At 40.9% G+C, this 17,022-nt stretch overlaps 1 protein-coding gene across 1 annotated transcript in view; it reads right to left on the bottom strand.

The window, feature by feature from the left end:
• CCDC73 (coiled-coil domain containing 73) overlaps positions 1-12,338 on the bottom strand; it is a 183,270-nt gene extending 170,932 nt beyond the window's left edge. The window contains exon 1 of the mRNA XM_055282001.2: positions 12,113-12,338. The gene's annotated coding sequence lies outside the window, so the exon portion shown is untranslated. The remainder of the gene's footprint in view (positions 1-12,112) is intronic.
• Positions 12,339-17,022: the final 4,684 nt, after the last annotated feature.

Genomic DNA, 17,022 nt, shown 5'->3' with positions numbered 1-17,022 from the left:
TGTTTAAGGAACTACAGATGGTACAAATTTGATGGTACAAACCTTTTTTTTTTTTTTTTTTTGAGACAGGGTCTCGCTCTGTCATGAAGGCTGGAGTGCAGTGGTGTGATCACAGCTCACTGCAGCCCCGACCTCCTGAGCTCATGAGATCCTCCCACCTCAGCCTCCCAAGTAGCTGAGAATGCAGGCACATGCCAAGACACTCAGCTAACTTTTGTATTTTTTGTAGGGATGTGGTCTCACTATGTTGCCCAGGCTAGTCTGGGCTCAAGCGGTCCTCCCACCTCAGCCTCCCAAAGTGCTGGGATTACAGGCATGAGCTACTGTGCTTGGCTGAGTTAATCTTAATCTCCAGGTATCTACAATCTAGAAAAATAGATAAAGCACATATACAAATTAGTTTAACTCAAGGCATGGTAACACCAGGCATAATACAAAAGACATGGTAGATAAACAAAAAAGGGTGCCGTAAGTGTTCAAAGAGTTCGAAATCATGGTGCCCAAGCCTCATTCACTTTATCTCTAAAATAAGAATGCTAAACTAAGTTTAATTTTTATATTGTTAATTTTTAAACATACTATCCCATTGCAAAAATAGTTATAACTTCAACAGCAAATTAGATAAGATAGTATCTAGTGCAATTCTAGCTGTCAAATTCTGACTAATTAACCTATGGAGATGAGATTTTAGGCTACTTATAATTCCAAAAAGAGTTAACGGAGAAGGATTTTTAGAAATATAAAGATTAAATGCTTAGCCTTAGGGGAAAAAAAGGGAATAATACTCCTCTCTTTCTTAGTGAGTACAGTGAAGGATAAGGTGAAAGGGCCACAATACAAAAATCACTGAGTTTCCTAAGAGATCAGTTATAAAATCAAGTGTAAACCTGACCTTTTTAAAACAAACTTCAAAATACCAGAACTAAGAAGAAACTTAAATCCTGAAAATATTAATGTAAGCAAATAAAGGAAACAAAGAAAAATGTATTCATTCATTTAACAAACGTTTACTGAGTCTCTTCTATATTCAAAATATAATGATTTTTTTAAAAATACAGACACCCAGGCTGGGGGTGTTGGCTCAGTCCTGTAATCCCAGCACTTTGGGAGGCTAAGGCAGGAGGATCGCTTGAGGCCAAGAGTTCAAGATCAGCCTAGACAACACAGTGAGACCCACATCTCTACAAAAAACAGAAAAATTTGCTGGGCATGGTGGTGCACACCTGTAGTCTCAGCTACTCAGGAGGCTGAGGTGGGAGGATCACTTGAGCCAGGGAAGTCAAGGCTACAGCTAGCTATGATCGTGCCACTACACTCCAGCCTGTGTGACAGGATGAGACCCTGTCTCAACAAAAAATAAATACAGACACCTTCTTCTCAAGGAACTCTAGTAGAGAGATGCGGATATACAAAATAATTATAATACAGTGTGATCATGTGTGAAGATAGACAACCAGCATGAGAAAATCAGGGGTGGCTTGGGAAGGTCAGTCAGCCTGAGGAAGGTGACTTCTGGGCTGAGATTTGAAATCTTAAAACACAAGACATTAGTAAAATGAAAAATTAGATAAGGGTATTTTAGAGGGAAAAACAGCATAAGTAAAGGCAGAGATGGAAGAAACATCATTTTAAATGAGGAACTAAAAGTAGTGTAGGGAGATTGAAGTCTAACAGGTAAGGCTGAGAGAAGATGAGATGAGGCTTGAGAAGCAGGCAAGTCTTAGGGGGTCTTTTATGTCATGTTAAGGAGACTGAACTAATACCATCACATATTCTGCTCTATTATACCAAATGCCTTGCCATAGATTCTCTGTTTAAATATATTTTAGGGGGGTGGAGCCAAGATGGCCGAATAGGAACAGCTCCCGTCTCCAGCTCCCAGCCCCAGCGACACAGAAGACCGGTGATTTCTGCATTTCTGCTTGAGGTACCGGTTTCATCTCACTAGGGAGTGCCTAACAGTGGGTGCAGGACAGTCGGTGAAGCGCACTGTGCGTGAGCCGAAGCAGGGCGAGGCATTGCCTCACTCGGGAAGCACAAGGGGTCAGGGAGTTCCCTTTCCTAGTCAAAGAAAGGGGAAACAGACGGCACCTGGAATATCGGGTCAGTCCCATCCTAATACTGCGCTTTTCCAACGGGCCTAGAAAACGGCACACTAGGAGATTGTGTCCCGCACCTGGCTCGGAGGGTCCTATGCCCACGGAGTCTCGCTGATTGCTAGCACAGCAGTCTGAGATCAAGCTGCAAGGCGGCAGCGAGGCTGGGGGAGGGGCGCCCGCCATTGCCCAGGCTTGCTTAGGTAAACAAAGCAGCCAGGAAGCTCGAACTGGGTGGAGCCCACCACAGCTCACGGAGGCCTGCCTGCCTCTGTAGGCTCCACCTCTGGGGGCAGGGCACAGACAAACAAAAACTCAGCAAGAACCTCCACAGACTTAAATGTCCCTGTCTGACTGACGGCTTTGAATAGAGTAGCCCAGCACGCAGCTGGAGATCTGAGAAAAGACAGACTGCCTCCTAAAGTGGGTCCCTCACCCCTGAGCAGCCTAACTGGGAGGCACCCCCCAAGTAGGGACAGACTGACACCTCATTCAGCCAGGTACTCCTCTGAGACAAAACTTTCAGAGGGACTATCAGACAGCTGAATTTGTGGTCTCACGAAAATCCACTGTTCTGCAGCCACCGCTGCTGACACCCAGCCAAACAGGGTCTGGAGTGGACCTCTAGTAAACTCCAACAGACCTGCAGCTGAGGGTCCTGTCTGGTAGAAGGAAAACTAACAAACAGAAAGGACATCCACACCAAAAACCCATCTGTACATCACCATCATCAAAGACAAAAAGTAGATAAAACCACAAAGATGGGGAAAAAACAAAGCAAAAAAACTGGAAATTCTAAAAAACAGACCACCTCTCCTCCTCCAAAGGAACACAGTTCCTCACCAGCAACGGAACAAAGCTGGATGGAGGATGACTTTGACGAGTTGAGAGAAGAAGGCTTCAGACGATCAAACTACTCTGAGCTACGAGAGGAAATTCAAAACAATAGCAAAGAAGTTAAAAACTTTGAAAAAAAATTAGAAGAATGGATAACTAGAATAACCAACGGAGAGAAGGGCTTAAAGGAGCTGATGGAGCTGAAAGCCAAGTTTCGAGAACTACGCGAAGATTGCAGAAGCCTCAGTAGCAGATGCGATCAACTGGAAGAAAGGGTATCGCTGATGGAAGATGAAATGAATGAAATGAAGAGAGAAGGGAAGTTTAGAGAAAAAAGAATAAAAAGAAATGAACAAAGCCTCCAAGAAATTTGGGACTATGTGAAAAGACCAAACCTAAGTCTGATTGGTGTACCTGAAAATGATGGGGAGAATGGAACCAAGTTGGAAAACACTCTGCAAGATATTATCCAGGAGAACTTCCCCAATCTAGCAAAGCAGGCCAGCATTCAGATTCAGGAAATACAGAGAACTCCACACAGATACTCCTCGAGAAGAGCAACTCCAAGACACATAATTGTCAGATTCACCAAAGTTGAAATAAAGGAAAAAATGTTAAGGGCAGCCAGAGAGAAAGGTCGGGTTACCCACAAAGGGAAGCCCATCAGACTAACAGCTGATCTCTCAGCAGAAACTCTACAAGCCAGAAGAGAGTGGGGGCCGATATTCAACATTCTTAAAGAAAAGAATTTTCAACCCAGAATTTCCTATCCCGCCAAACTAAGCTTCATAAGTGAAGGAGAAATAAAATACTTTACACACAAGCAAACGCTGAGTGATTTTGTCACCACCAGGCCTGCCCTAAAAGAGCTCCTGAAGGAAGCACTAAACATGGAAAGGAACAACTGGTACCAGCCACTGCAAAAACACGCCAAATTGTAAAGACCATCAAGGCTAGGAAGAAACTATAGCAACTAACGAGCAAAATAACCAACTAACATCATAATGACAGGATCAGATTCACACATAACAATATTAACATTAAATGTAAATGGGCTAAATGCTCCAATCAAAAGACAGACTGGCAAACTGGATAAGAAGTCAGGACCCATCAGTGTGCTGTATTCAGGAAACCCATCTCACGTGCAGAGACACACATAGACTCAAAATAAAGGGATGGAGGAAGATCTATCAAGCAACTGGAAAACAAAATAAGGCAGGGGTTGCAATCCTAGTCTCTGATAAAATAGACTTTAAACCAACAAAGATCAAAAGAGACAAAGAAGGCCATTACATAATGGTAAAGGGATCAATTCAACAACAAGAGCTAACTATCCTAAATATATATGCACCCAACACAGGAGCACCCAGATTCATAAAGCAAGTCCTCAGTGACCTACAAAGGGACTTAAACTCCCACACAATAATAATGGGAGATTTTAACACCCCACTGTCAACATTAGACAGATCAACGAGACAGAAAGTTAACAAGGATATCCAGGAATTGAACTCAGCTCTACATAAAGTGGACCTAATAGACATCTACAGAACTCTCCACCCCAAGTCAACAGAATATACATTTTTTTCAGCACCACACCACACCTATTCCAAAATTGACCACATAGTTGGAAGTAAAGCTCTCCTCAGCAAATGTAAAAGAACAGAAATTATAACAAACTGTCTCTCAGACCACAGTGCAATCAAACTAGAACTCAGGATTAAGAAACTCACTCAAAACCGCTCAACTACATGGAAACTGAACAACCTGCTCCTGAATGACTATTGGGTACATAATGAAATGAAGGCAGAAATAAAGATGTTCTTTGAAACCAACGAGAACAAAGACACAACATACCAGAATCTCTGGGACACGTTCAAAGCAGTGTGTAGAGGGAAATTTATAGCACTAAATGCCCACAAGAGAAAGCAGGAAAGATCCAAAATTGACACCCTAACATCACAATTAAAAGAACTAGAAAAGCAAGAGCAAACACATTCAAAAGCTAGCAGAAGGCTAGAAATAACTAAAATCAGAGCAGAACTGAAGGAAATAGAGACACAAAAAAACCCTTCAAAAAATTAATGAATCCTGGAGCTGGTTTTTTGAAAAGATCAACAAAATTGATGGACCGCTAGCAAGACTAATAAAGAAGAAAAGAGAGAAGAATCAAATAGATGCAATAAAAAACGAAAAAGGGGATATCACCACCGATCCCACAGAAATACAATCTACCATCAGAGAATACTACAAACACCTCTATGCAAATAAACTAGAAAATCTAGAAGAAATGGATAAATTCCTCGACAAATACACCCTCCCAAGACTAAACCAGGAAGAAGTTGAATCTCTGAATAGACCAATAACAGGTTCTGAAATTGTGGCAATAATCAATAGCTTACCAACCAAAAAGAGTCCAGGACCTGATGGATTCACAGCTGAATTCTACCAGAGGTACAAGGAGGAACTGGTACCATTCCTTCTGAAACTATTCCAATCGATAGAAAAAGAGGGAATCCTCCCTAACACATTTTACGAAGCCAGCATCGTCCTGATACCAAAGCCTGGCAGAGACATAACCAAAAAAGAGAATTTCAGACCAATATCCTTGATGAACATTGATGCAAACATCCTCAATAAAATACTGGCAAACCAAATCCAGCAGCACATCAAAAAGCTTATACACCATGATCAAGTGGGCTTCATCCCTGGGATGCAAGGCTGGTTCAACATACGCAAATCGATAAATGTAATCCAGCATATAAACAGAATCAAAGACAAAAACCACATGATTATCTCAATAGATGCAGAAAAGGCCTTTGACAAAGTTCAACAACCCTTCATGCTAAAAACTCTCAATAAATTAGGTATTGAAGGGACGTGTCTCAAAATAATAAGAGCTATCTACGACAAACCCACAGCCAATATCATACTGAATGGGCAAAAACTGGAAGCATTCCCTCTGAAAACTGGCACAAGACAGGGATGCCCTCTCTCACCGCTCCTATTCAACATAGTGCTGGAAGTTGTGGCCAGAGCAATCAGGCAGGAGAAGGAAATAAAGGGTATTCAATTAGGAAAAGAGGAAGTCAAATTGTCCCTGTTTGCAGATGACATGATTGTATATCTAGAAAACCCCATTGTCTCAGCCCAAAATCTCCTTAAGCTGATTAGCAACCTCAGCAAAGTCTCTGGATACAAAATTAATGTACAAAAATCACAAGCATTCTTGTACACCAATAACAGACAAACAGAGAGCCAAATCATGAGTGAACTCCCATTCACAATTGCTTCAAAGAGAATAAAATACCTAGGAATCCAACTTACAAGGGATGTGAAGGACCTCTTCAAGGAGAACTACAAACCACTGCTCAATGAAATAAAAGAGGATACAAACAAATGGAAGAACATTCCATGCTCATGGGTTGGAAGAATCAATATCGTGAAAATGGCCATACTGCCCAAGCTAATTTATAGATTCAATGCCATCCCCATCAAGCTACCAATGACTTTCTTCACAGAATTGGAAAAAACTACTTTAAAGTTCATATGGAACCAAAAAAGAGCCCGCATCGCCAAGTCAATCCTAAGCCAAAAGAACAAAGCTGGAGGCATCACGCTACCTGACTTTAAACTATACTACAAGGCTACAGTAACCAAAACAGCATGGTACTGGTACCACAACAGAGACATAGATCAATGGAACAGAACAGAGCCCTCAGAAATGATGCCGCATATCTACAACTATCTGATCTTTGACAAACCTGACAAAAACAAGAAATGGGGAAAGGATTCCCTCTTTAATAAATGGTGCTGGGAAAACTGGCTAGCCATATGTAGAAAGCTGAAACTGGATCCCTTCCTTACACCTTATACAAAAATTAATTCAAGATGGATTAAAGACTTATATGTTAGACCTAAAACCATTAAAATCCTACAAGAAAACCTAGGCAATACCATTCAGGACATAGGCGTGGGCAAGGACTTCATGTCTAAAACACCAAAAGCAATGGCAACAAAAGCCAAAATTGACAAATGGGATCTCATTAAACTAAAGAGCTTCTGCACAGCAAAAGAAACTACCATCAGAGTGAACAGGCAACCTACAGAATGGGAGAAAATTTTTGCAACCTACTCATCTGACAAAGGGCTAATATCCAGAATCTACAATGAACTCAAACAAATTTACAAGAAAAAAACAAACAACCCCATCAAAATGTGGGCAAAGGACATGAACAGACACTTCTCAAAAGAAGACATTAACACATGAAGAAATGCTCATCATCACTGGCCATCAGAGAAATGCAAATCAAAACCACAGTGAGATACCATCTCACACCAGTTAGAACGGCCATCATTAAAAAATCAGGAAACAACAGGTGCTGGAGAGGATGTGGAGAAATAGGAACACTTTTACACTGTTGGTGGGACTGTAAACTAGTTCAACCATTGTGGAAGTCAGTGTGGCGATTCCTCAGGGATCTAGAACTAGAAATACCATTTGACCCAGCCATCCCATTACTGGGTATATACCCAAAGGACTATAAATCATGCTGCTATAAAGACACATGCACACGTATGTTTATTGCAGCACTATTCACAATAGCAAAGAGTTGGAACCAACCCAAATGTCCAACAACAATAGACTGGATTAAGAAAATGTGGCACATATACACCATGAAATACTATGCAGCCATAAAAAATGATGAGTTCGTGTCCTTTGTAGGGACATGGATGAAACTGGAAAACATCATTCTTAGTAAACTATCGCAAGGACAAAAAACCAAACACCGCATGTTCTCACTCATAGGTGGGAATTGAACAATGAGAACTCATGGACACAGGAAGGGGAACATCACACTCCGGGGACTGCTGTGGGGTGGGGGGAGGGGGGAGGGACAGCATTAGGAGATACACCTAATGCTAAATGACGAGTTAATGGGTGCAGGAAATCAACATGGCACATGGATACATATATAACAAACCTGCACATTGTGCACATGTACCCTAAAACCCTAAAGTATAATAAAAAAAAAATAAAATAAAATAAAATAAAATAAAAAATGTTATGTACTCCCAAAAAAAAAAAATAAATAAATATATTTTAAAATCAGATCAAATTCCATCTCCTCTGAAGATTTTCTTACAAATCCCATTCACACCAATTTCTCCTTTTCCGAACTATACTTATTGTCAGATCATATGGTTAGCACTTTATTGTGTATATTGCCCAATTCTATTATTGTCTGTTCCACATAATTTTGCACTTTATTTTATCCATTTATAATACTGCCCATAAATAATGTTATTTTTTCATTAACTGTTTCATGTTTGAAGAAGGCTTATTAACCTCCAAGTGGGGAAAAACCTTGAGAGCATAGTGAATACTTGATAAACATTTTATTAAATTGCTATAAGTTATATAAAATTACAAAAGCCACTTTTAGTTTCTTAAAATATTTACACTACTATGAGTAAAACATTCTCTATTCATACTAAAATCTTTACCAAATTTCTCCTTGTTTTAAGAAACAGAAGGAAGATTATATATATAAATTTTAGAAATTTAGAAATAGTTAAAACATGAACTGTATATGTGTGAAGAGATTGAATTAGATATTATCTCCGTAAAGATCATTATGAAACTATAACATAAAATAAGCTACTAAATGTACTATAAATTCAACCAATCTAAGGCAACATACCAGAGACCTTTGGAACAAGTATATAAACACTAATTTGGGCCACCTTATAAATAAAATGTAGCAAAATCCTTTAAGGATTTTATAAAACACTTACAACTTTTAACTAAACTAAACCCCAATTTTTTTCAAATATGAAACAAGAATTGCCAAAATAGCTTAATAAAAGTTGATTCCAACACAGCTAGAAATGTACTGCTCATTGAACTTAACTGAAAATAAGTTTTAGTTTTATATGAAATTAATCAGTGCCAGAAAATCTCATAAAGGTTTTTCTTGTTACTAACAGAAAATTTCCATGGATCATGAGGAAATTAAGAAAGCTGAATGACTTCCTGATGTGTTTCTCTGTCATGTCAACATTAGCAAATAAATGAATTAGGAAAATAACATCAATAATTTACAACAAAAATTTTCACCTAAATGTACATTACAACAAAAACTTTTCTGCCTTAATTATCTACATGATTATTTCCCAAAGTATGTTCTAAGGGGCACAAGGCCCACAAGATACATTTCTAAAAACAGGTTCCACAGTCAAATAAATCTGGGAAATCCCATACACTAACACCCCATTTCAGAGATAAGCAGTCCCATTAGCTTTGTTAGAGCCTGTTTAACTTTAATCCATATTTCCCAAGTTTACCTTGATCTTGAAACACTTTTTTTCATAATTCATAAGACAAGCTAATATTCTGGGGAACATGTATTCCAAAGAACATACTTTGGAAAATTCTAATCTACAAAATTGTTATATGTTCTTCCTTCACTAGTGGCCTAAACTGATTGTAAAGAATAATTTCCCAATTGAAAAAACACTGTTCTCAGCCAGGCGTGGTGACTAATGCCTTCAATCCCAGGACTTTGGGAGGCTGAGGCAGTGCAATTGCTCGAGCTCAGGAGCTCAAGACCAGACTCAGCAACATGGTGAAATCCCATCTCTACCAAAAAACAAAATCAGAAAGTATCCAGTTGCAGAATGCGCTCCTGTAGTCCCAGTTATTCAGGAGGCTGAGGTGAGGGATAGGGATCACTTGAGCCCAGGAGGTAGAGGCTGCAATGAGCCAAGATCACGCCACTGTACTACAGCCTGGGCAACAGAGCCAGACCCTGTCTCCAAAAACACACACACACACACACACATACACACAAAATCCCCACCACTGTTCTCATTCAACTGTTACCAGGACTGATAAAAGAACATAATCCATCAACAAAGACATTTACCACTGCATCAATGACTTCTTTCAACTATAGCCCTAACACAATTTCCCAAAGTGTTTTCCATTAATAAGCACAGCACAAAAAAATAGGACCCCATGGTCTAGAGCAGTAAAACTGTAGACTGTGACTCATTCATGAGTCAAAAAATCAATGTAATGGCTCCTGACCAGAATTTTTTTTTTAATGAAAGGCTAGACTAGTAAAAAATAAAACAAAAACATAAGTGTACACTGCTTATGGTAAAGGTAAGTATTGACTCATGTGTAAGTATTTACTCATATGGTAAAGCTAAGTATTGACTAATGTAGGCTGTAATCAGAGAAGTTTAAGAATGCTGTGAGTTAAAAAAAAGTTAGGTTAAACAAGTTCCTTTACTGCAGGACATTTTAGAGTCTTTAAATGAATTCCAAGAGTATTTTTGGCCACAGAAACCTTTTTTTATTGAAGCATCTCACAGGACTAGTGCTCCCTGGAACACAATTTAGGAAATACTGCCTTTTGGAAACGGTGTACCTCCAACCGTCTTGAGGTACACTATATAAATAACAGTGCCCAATTTTCACCTCCTTCAGAAAACTCACAGATTTCTCATCTTAACTATAAAATCCTTCACAATTTGATCAAATTTGCAATAACTTTAATTTGGTTAGCATGAAGTAGTGGTTAAGCATCTGGGTTTCAATTCTAGCTCCACCACTTGTCGGCTGTGTAATCAGCCTTGCATTGTTATTTAATCTCTTTCCCATGGTTTTCCCATGAAGTGTAAGGAGAATACTGGGAATACCTAAGGTACAGGGTTTGGGGTTTGTTTTTTTAGGATTAAATGAGATAATTTCCAGCCCCTGGCGTGTAATAAGCATTCCACATATGATATCTATTACTATTAGAATAATACTATCACCGCACCTGTACAGTTATTACGGGATACACGGCCAGAGCGAAAGAAACTGAAAACCCTATGCTGCCGCCTGGTGGACACTCGGAATTTAAAAATCTGTCATTCGCTTCCTTCCTGACACTACGATATGAAGCCGTATGGAAATTAAAACGTTTTCTCAAGCTGCATTAGCACACTTTATAAATCATCAAAGTGGGGAATCTAATTTTCCAAAACTTAACAACTACCCCCAAGGCAACCCTGAAACCAAGGAGGATTGTGAAGACTCAAATTGGCCGAAGAAATGGCTGAGAGAAGACACCAGTGAAGGACTACAGAGGAAACTCCATCCACAGCGTATTTGCTGATTCTCAGGTTGGGATATTTCAGTATAGGTTTTTTCTTCAAGGTATAAAACAAAGAGAGCCATAGGAATTTATCACAACTAAAGCAAAATAATCAATAATCATCAATTCAAGGATCTCAATTAATGTAAGCAGAAGACTCCGTGGAATCTTCACATTTTCTTTCTAAAAGAAGTGCAGTGATCGTAAAGGTTCCCATAAATGACTTAAGGGTTGTCACTTATTTTCAAAAGCAAAGTGAAGTGGAAGATTGCAGCAATGACATGAATAATTTATTTTATTTTTTTTTTTTTTAGACAGAGTCTCGCTCTGTCGCCCAGGCTGGAGTGCAATGGAGTGATCTAGGCTCACTGCAACCTCCGCCTCCCGGGTTCAAGCGATTCTCCTGCCTCAGCCTCCCGAGTAGCTGGGACTACAGGCGCCTGCCACCACGCTGGGCTAATTTTTGTCCTTTTTAGTAGAGACGGGGTTTCACCATGTTGACCAGGCTGGTCTCAAATTCCTGACCTCAGGTGATCCGCCCGCCTCGGCCTCCCAAAGTGCTGGGACTACAGATTTGAGCCACCGCCCCGACCAAATAATTTATATCTAGAATTCAGCATTATCAGGATTAGCAGGGCAGTCATTTCATTCCCAGTGAGATTCCATTTAAATTTGCTCGTGCAAGGCAGTTTGAGAGAAACAAAATTACCAGCAGAATGAAGAAAAAATAGAGAAATGTCCTTGGGAATTTACACACTTCTGCAACTGCGCTAGAACTTTCGCACTATACTTAACACATTCTGCAAAAAGTAACGTTCACCAAAGAAAAAGTCGAGATTCACCAATAACAGTTCCAAATGTTGCCAACTCTGAGCGGTCAGAGTTGCTTGAAAATTTTCAGAAGAACAATCGACATGATTGCATTGCATTCGTAAGGCAAATATGAGGTTTAAAACAAAAACCACCACCACGCAAGGCACATGTACAGAAGGCACTTCTCCACGATGAACATGCGAGACCCTCATGACTCACCCGCAGTCTCAATCCTGCCCAAGCAGAGATCCAGATGGAGGCCTGAGGGTGGCTGCTTCTCCTGGGTCAGGAGCGTGGAAGATTCTAGACACCGCCCAGCAGCCAGGAGGCTCCAGGCCAAAGCAGCCGCTTGGCAACCAGAGCAAGGAAGGGTAGGTTAGGCAGCTGGACGTGCAGGGCAAACCCGTAAGTGAACCCTGGATGAAAAGATTAGGGTTGCTTCCTAAACAGCCCAACTACGCGCTTGTGACTGCTCCGAGTTACCTCAGTGAAGCGCGCCTCTAGCTCCCGTTGGCCCTTCCGGTTCACCTTTTCTCGCCCTAGGGCACTTCCGGGTTGAAGGTCATTAGCCTAAGATAGGTGGGTAATCTTGAGCACCTGGGGCAAAATATGATTAATTTTATTTTCTTTTTAAATACAAGCTTTGGAAAAGATACCTGGATATTTGATGTGTTTCCTTAAGTACAACATGTATTGGCTTATATATTCTTTTTTGTTTTTGTTTGTTTTTTGGGTTTTGTTTTTTGGTTTTTTGGGGGTTTTTTTTTTTGTTTGTCTGGTTGTTTTTTGAGACGGAGTCTCGCTCTGTCGCCCAGGCTGGAGTGCAGTGGCGCGATCTCGGCTCACTGCAAGCTCCACCTCCCGGGTTTATGCCATTCTCCTGCCTCAGCCTCCCGATATATTCGTGTTTTTAAAAAAGTCTTTGGAAAGATAAAAGAAAAACGAGTAAATGTTACCTGTGGGGAGCAATGGAAAGTGTGTGGATGGGAACAGGAGAGAGAGGGAGACTTCACTGAATAGCTTTTTATACTTTTTGATGTTTGCTTCATGTGAATGTGTTATTAATTCAAAAAATAAATGTTAGCCGGGTGTGAGGGTTCACTGGCTCATGCCTGTAACCCCAACAATTTGGGAGGCTGAGGTGGGAGGATTGCTTGAGGTCAGGAGTTCGATACCAGCCTGGGCAACATGGTGAGACCCCCCCGTCTCTACCCAAAAATACAAAAATTAGCTGGGCATGGTGGCGTGAGGCTATAATCCCAGCTACTTGGGAGGCTGAGGCAAGAGGACAGATTGAGCCTGGGAGGTCGAGGCTGCAGTGACCCGAGATTGCACCACTGCACTCCAGCCTGGGCAATGGAGCAAAACCCTGTCAAAAAAAAAAAAAGAAGAAAGAAAAGTTGCTTAATTTTTAAAGTGAAATACTAGAAAAAAACTGTAGTTCTAATTATACTGATAATCACACCTATTTTAAGCACTAACTAATGATATGTTTCAGTATGTTATGTTGAATAGTCATTCAATAAGAATGTAATATGTTTCAGGCCTACATTGTTTTTGCATGCTACCAAAATGTGAAAGAAGTGGTCCCTGCCCTCAAATTTTTTTTTTTTTTTGAGACAAAGTCTCGTTCTTGTCCCCCAGGCTGGAGTGCAATGGCACAATCTCAGCTCACTGCAACCTCCACCTCCCGAGTTAAAGCGATTCTCCTGCCTCAGCCTCCCGAGTAGCTGGGATTACAGGCGCCTGCCACCACGCCCAGCTAATTTTTGTATGTTTAGTAGAGACGGGGTTTCACCATGTTGGCCAGGCTGGTCTCGAACTCCTGACCTCAGGTGATCTGCCCGCGTTGGCCTCTCAAAGTACTGGGATTACAGGCATGAGCCACCGCACCCAGCCCCCCGCCCTCAAATTTTTAACCACGTTTTCCAGTAAAAATCTGTCTGGAATTCTTTTTACTCCTTCCCTTTCTCCAAGCCTTTGCCCAGATGTCACCTTTTTAGGGAGCGCATTCCTAACTACCCCATAGTAACACCCATGCACATCCCCTACTTTGACCCCACCTTGTTTTATTCTCTGTAGCACAATCAAAATCTCGTCTGGTATATTTATTAACTGTATCCTAGGACACAAGCTTCGTGAAAACAGAGATGAATTTTGTTCACTTGCTTACCAGATTCTAGCACAATGCCTGGCATGTAAATGCCAAATAAATTCATATGAATGAATGAATGGACTATGACCTTTCAATTTGGTATTTACTAACCATAACAGCTATACTCTAATAATAACTAATATTTACGATAATTTACTATGTGCCAGACAATGAGCTAAGTGTTTTTACATACATCATCTCATCTTAGTCTCCACAACAATCCTATTACTATGCACTTTTTGCATATTAGAAAACTAAGGTGTAGAGAGGCTAATGAGTTTAATGTAATCACCTCTGAATGCTCTTCTAACTCCATGCAATTTCCCCAATGATCAGTGCTATGGTTTGAATGTTTTTGTCCTGTCCACAATTCATGTTGAAACTTAATCTCCAAAGCAAGTGTGTTATGAGGTGTGGCCTTTAGGAGACGTTTGAGTCATCAGGGGAGAATAGGATTTGATGCCTTTATAAAGGGGTTTTCAGCCAGCTGTGGTGGCTCATGCCTGTAATCCCAATACTTTGGGAGGGCAAGGTGAGTGGATCACTTGAGGTTGGGAATTTGAGACCAGCCTGGCCAACATAGAGAAACCCCGTCTCTACGAAAAATGCAAAAATGAGCCGGGCATGGTGGCACTTGCCTGTGTAATCCCAGCTGCTCAAGAGGCTGAGGCATAAGAATTGCTTGAACCCAGGAGGCAGAGGTTGCAGTGAGCCAAGATCGCGCCACTACACTCCAGCCTGGGTGACAGACTGAGACTGCCTCAAAAAAAAAAAAAAAAAAGTAACAACTTAAAATAAAAACTTAAAAAGTTAAAGGACTTAACCATTATTTTCACTTTGGGGATATCACTTTCAAGTCATGGTACATGTGAACATTTAAAGGAACCTAACTGTTTCTATCAGTAGTTAGAAACTGCATCTATGAGCCAGGAATGGTGGCACACATCTATATTCCCAGTTGCTTTGGAGGCTGAAGCAGAAGGATCACTTGAGCCCAGGAGTTTGAGACTGCAGTGAGCTATGATTGCGCTACTGCACTCCAGCCTGGGTGACAGAGAGAGACCTTGTCTCAAAAAACAAAAAACAAGTTTAGAACTCTGTACATCTTCCTCCACTTGCCTGGCATATCCTGACTCTGCCACAACCAGCAGTTCCCTTCACCTTTCTTTGTACATGCTGCTTCCTCTACCTGGATGCTCTTTACTGTCACTAGGCCTATCTAAAAACACTTTCTCATCCTTTAAATTCCAGTTCACAGGTCCCCTCTTTGAAATTTCATCAACTCTCCACTCCCATCTAAGTAGAACTAATCATTCCCTGCTTGGTGCAATCACTCGACTCTATATATCTTTATTGTAGTATTTATCATAGGCTCTTGCAATTGTCTGTATACACTTTCTCTCTCCTAATAGACTGTGAACTTTTTGAGGACAGGGACTTTTTCATATTTACTTTTAAATCCCCAATGGCTAGCACAGTAGATGGCACACAGCACAGTGCTTAAGAGCAAATGGCTTGGTGCAAATCCTGACTCTGCCATTTACTAGCTCAGGACATTGGGCAAGGCATTTGACCTCTCTGTGCCTCAAAATCCACATTGGTAAAATGGGAATAATGATACAGTATGACCATCCCTAATCCAAAAATCTGCAATCCTAAATGTTCCAAAATCTGAAACTTTTTGAGCACCAACATGATGCTACAAGTGGAAAATTCCACACTGGACTCCATATGACAGACTGCCATCAAAACTTTGTTTCATGCACAAAGTTATTAAAAATATTGTATAAAATCACCATCAGCCTATGTGCATAAGGTGCATAGGAAACATAAATGAATTTTGTGTTTAGATTTGGGTCCCTAACCCAACATATCCCATTGTGTATGTGCAAATATTTCAAAATCCAAAAACCCTGAAATCTGAAACACCAAAGCATTTTGGAGAAAGGACACCCAACCTGTAGTACCTACCTCTAAGATACAAATAGGACAGATAAGGTGCACAAAGTGCATAGCACTGTGCTTGGCCGATAGTAAGCATTCAAAAAGTATGAGCTGTCGTATTAGTATTAGTATTTTAGACAAGGTCTCTCTCACCACCCAGGCTGGAGTGCAGTGGCACAATCACCACTAACTGCAACCTCAACCTCCTGGGCCCCAGCGGTTCTGGGCCCCAGTGATCCCCACCTCAGACTTCTGAGTAGCTGGGACCACAGGCACACGCCACCATGCCCAGCTCTTTTGTTTGTTTGTAGAGACAGGGGTCTCCCTGTGTTGCTCAGGCTAGTCTCAAACTCCTGGGCTCAAGCGATCCTCCTGCCTTGGCCTCCCAAAGTGCTGGGATTACAGGCGTGAACCACTGTGCCCAACCTTATTATTCGTTATTATTGTCATTACAATTTTTAGGAACTCAGTATGTATAAATAGGTTAAATGAATTCATGAAGTAGTAAGCAAAGATATTTTCAGTGGCTAATCAGGCGTCTAACTCCAAGCACAGGTAATGGGAGGTTCTTCCTCTTTCTACTGCATGCTCTCGTTTCCCTTTTTTCTGTCCCCATTTTACCCTCTTAGTTAATCTAATGTAACTTTACATATATGCAAATTAAACGCTTTTCTTTCACTACAAAGTCTGTGGGTTTTTGTTTTGTTTTTTGCTTTTTGGGTTTTTGTTTGTTTGTTTGTTTTGGCGGGGGTTGAGACAGGGTCTCATTTTGTCACCCAGGCTGGAGTGCAGTGGTGCAATCTTGGCTCACTGCAGCCTTACCTCCTGGTCTCAAGCGATCCTCCCTCCTCAGCCCCACAAGTAGCTGGGACCACAGGAGTGCACCACCACACCTGGCTAATTCTTTTTTCTTTTTTTTTTTTTTTTTTTGAGACAGAGTTTCACTCTGTCACCCAGGCTGGAATACAGTGGCACAATCTCAGCTCACTGCAACCTCCGCCTCCCAGGTTCAAGTGATTCATTCTCCTGC

Source organism: Symphalangus syndactylus, chromosome 6 (genome assembly GCF_028878055.3).
Source record: "Symphalangus syndactylus isolate Jambi chromosome 6, NHGRI_mSymSyn1-v2.1_pri, whole genome shotgun sequence".
Lineage (NCBI taxonomy): Eukaryota > Metazoa > Chordata > Mammalia > Primates > Hylobatidae > Symphalangus > Symphalangus syndactylus.
The sequence above is the reverse complement of the archived record's forward strand: the minus strand, read 5'-3'. Positions and strand labels throughout refer to the sequence as shown.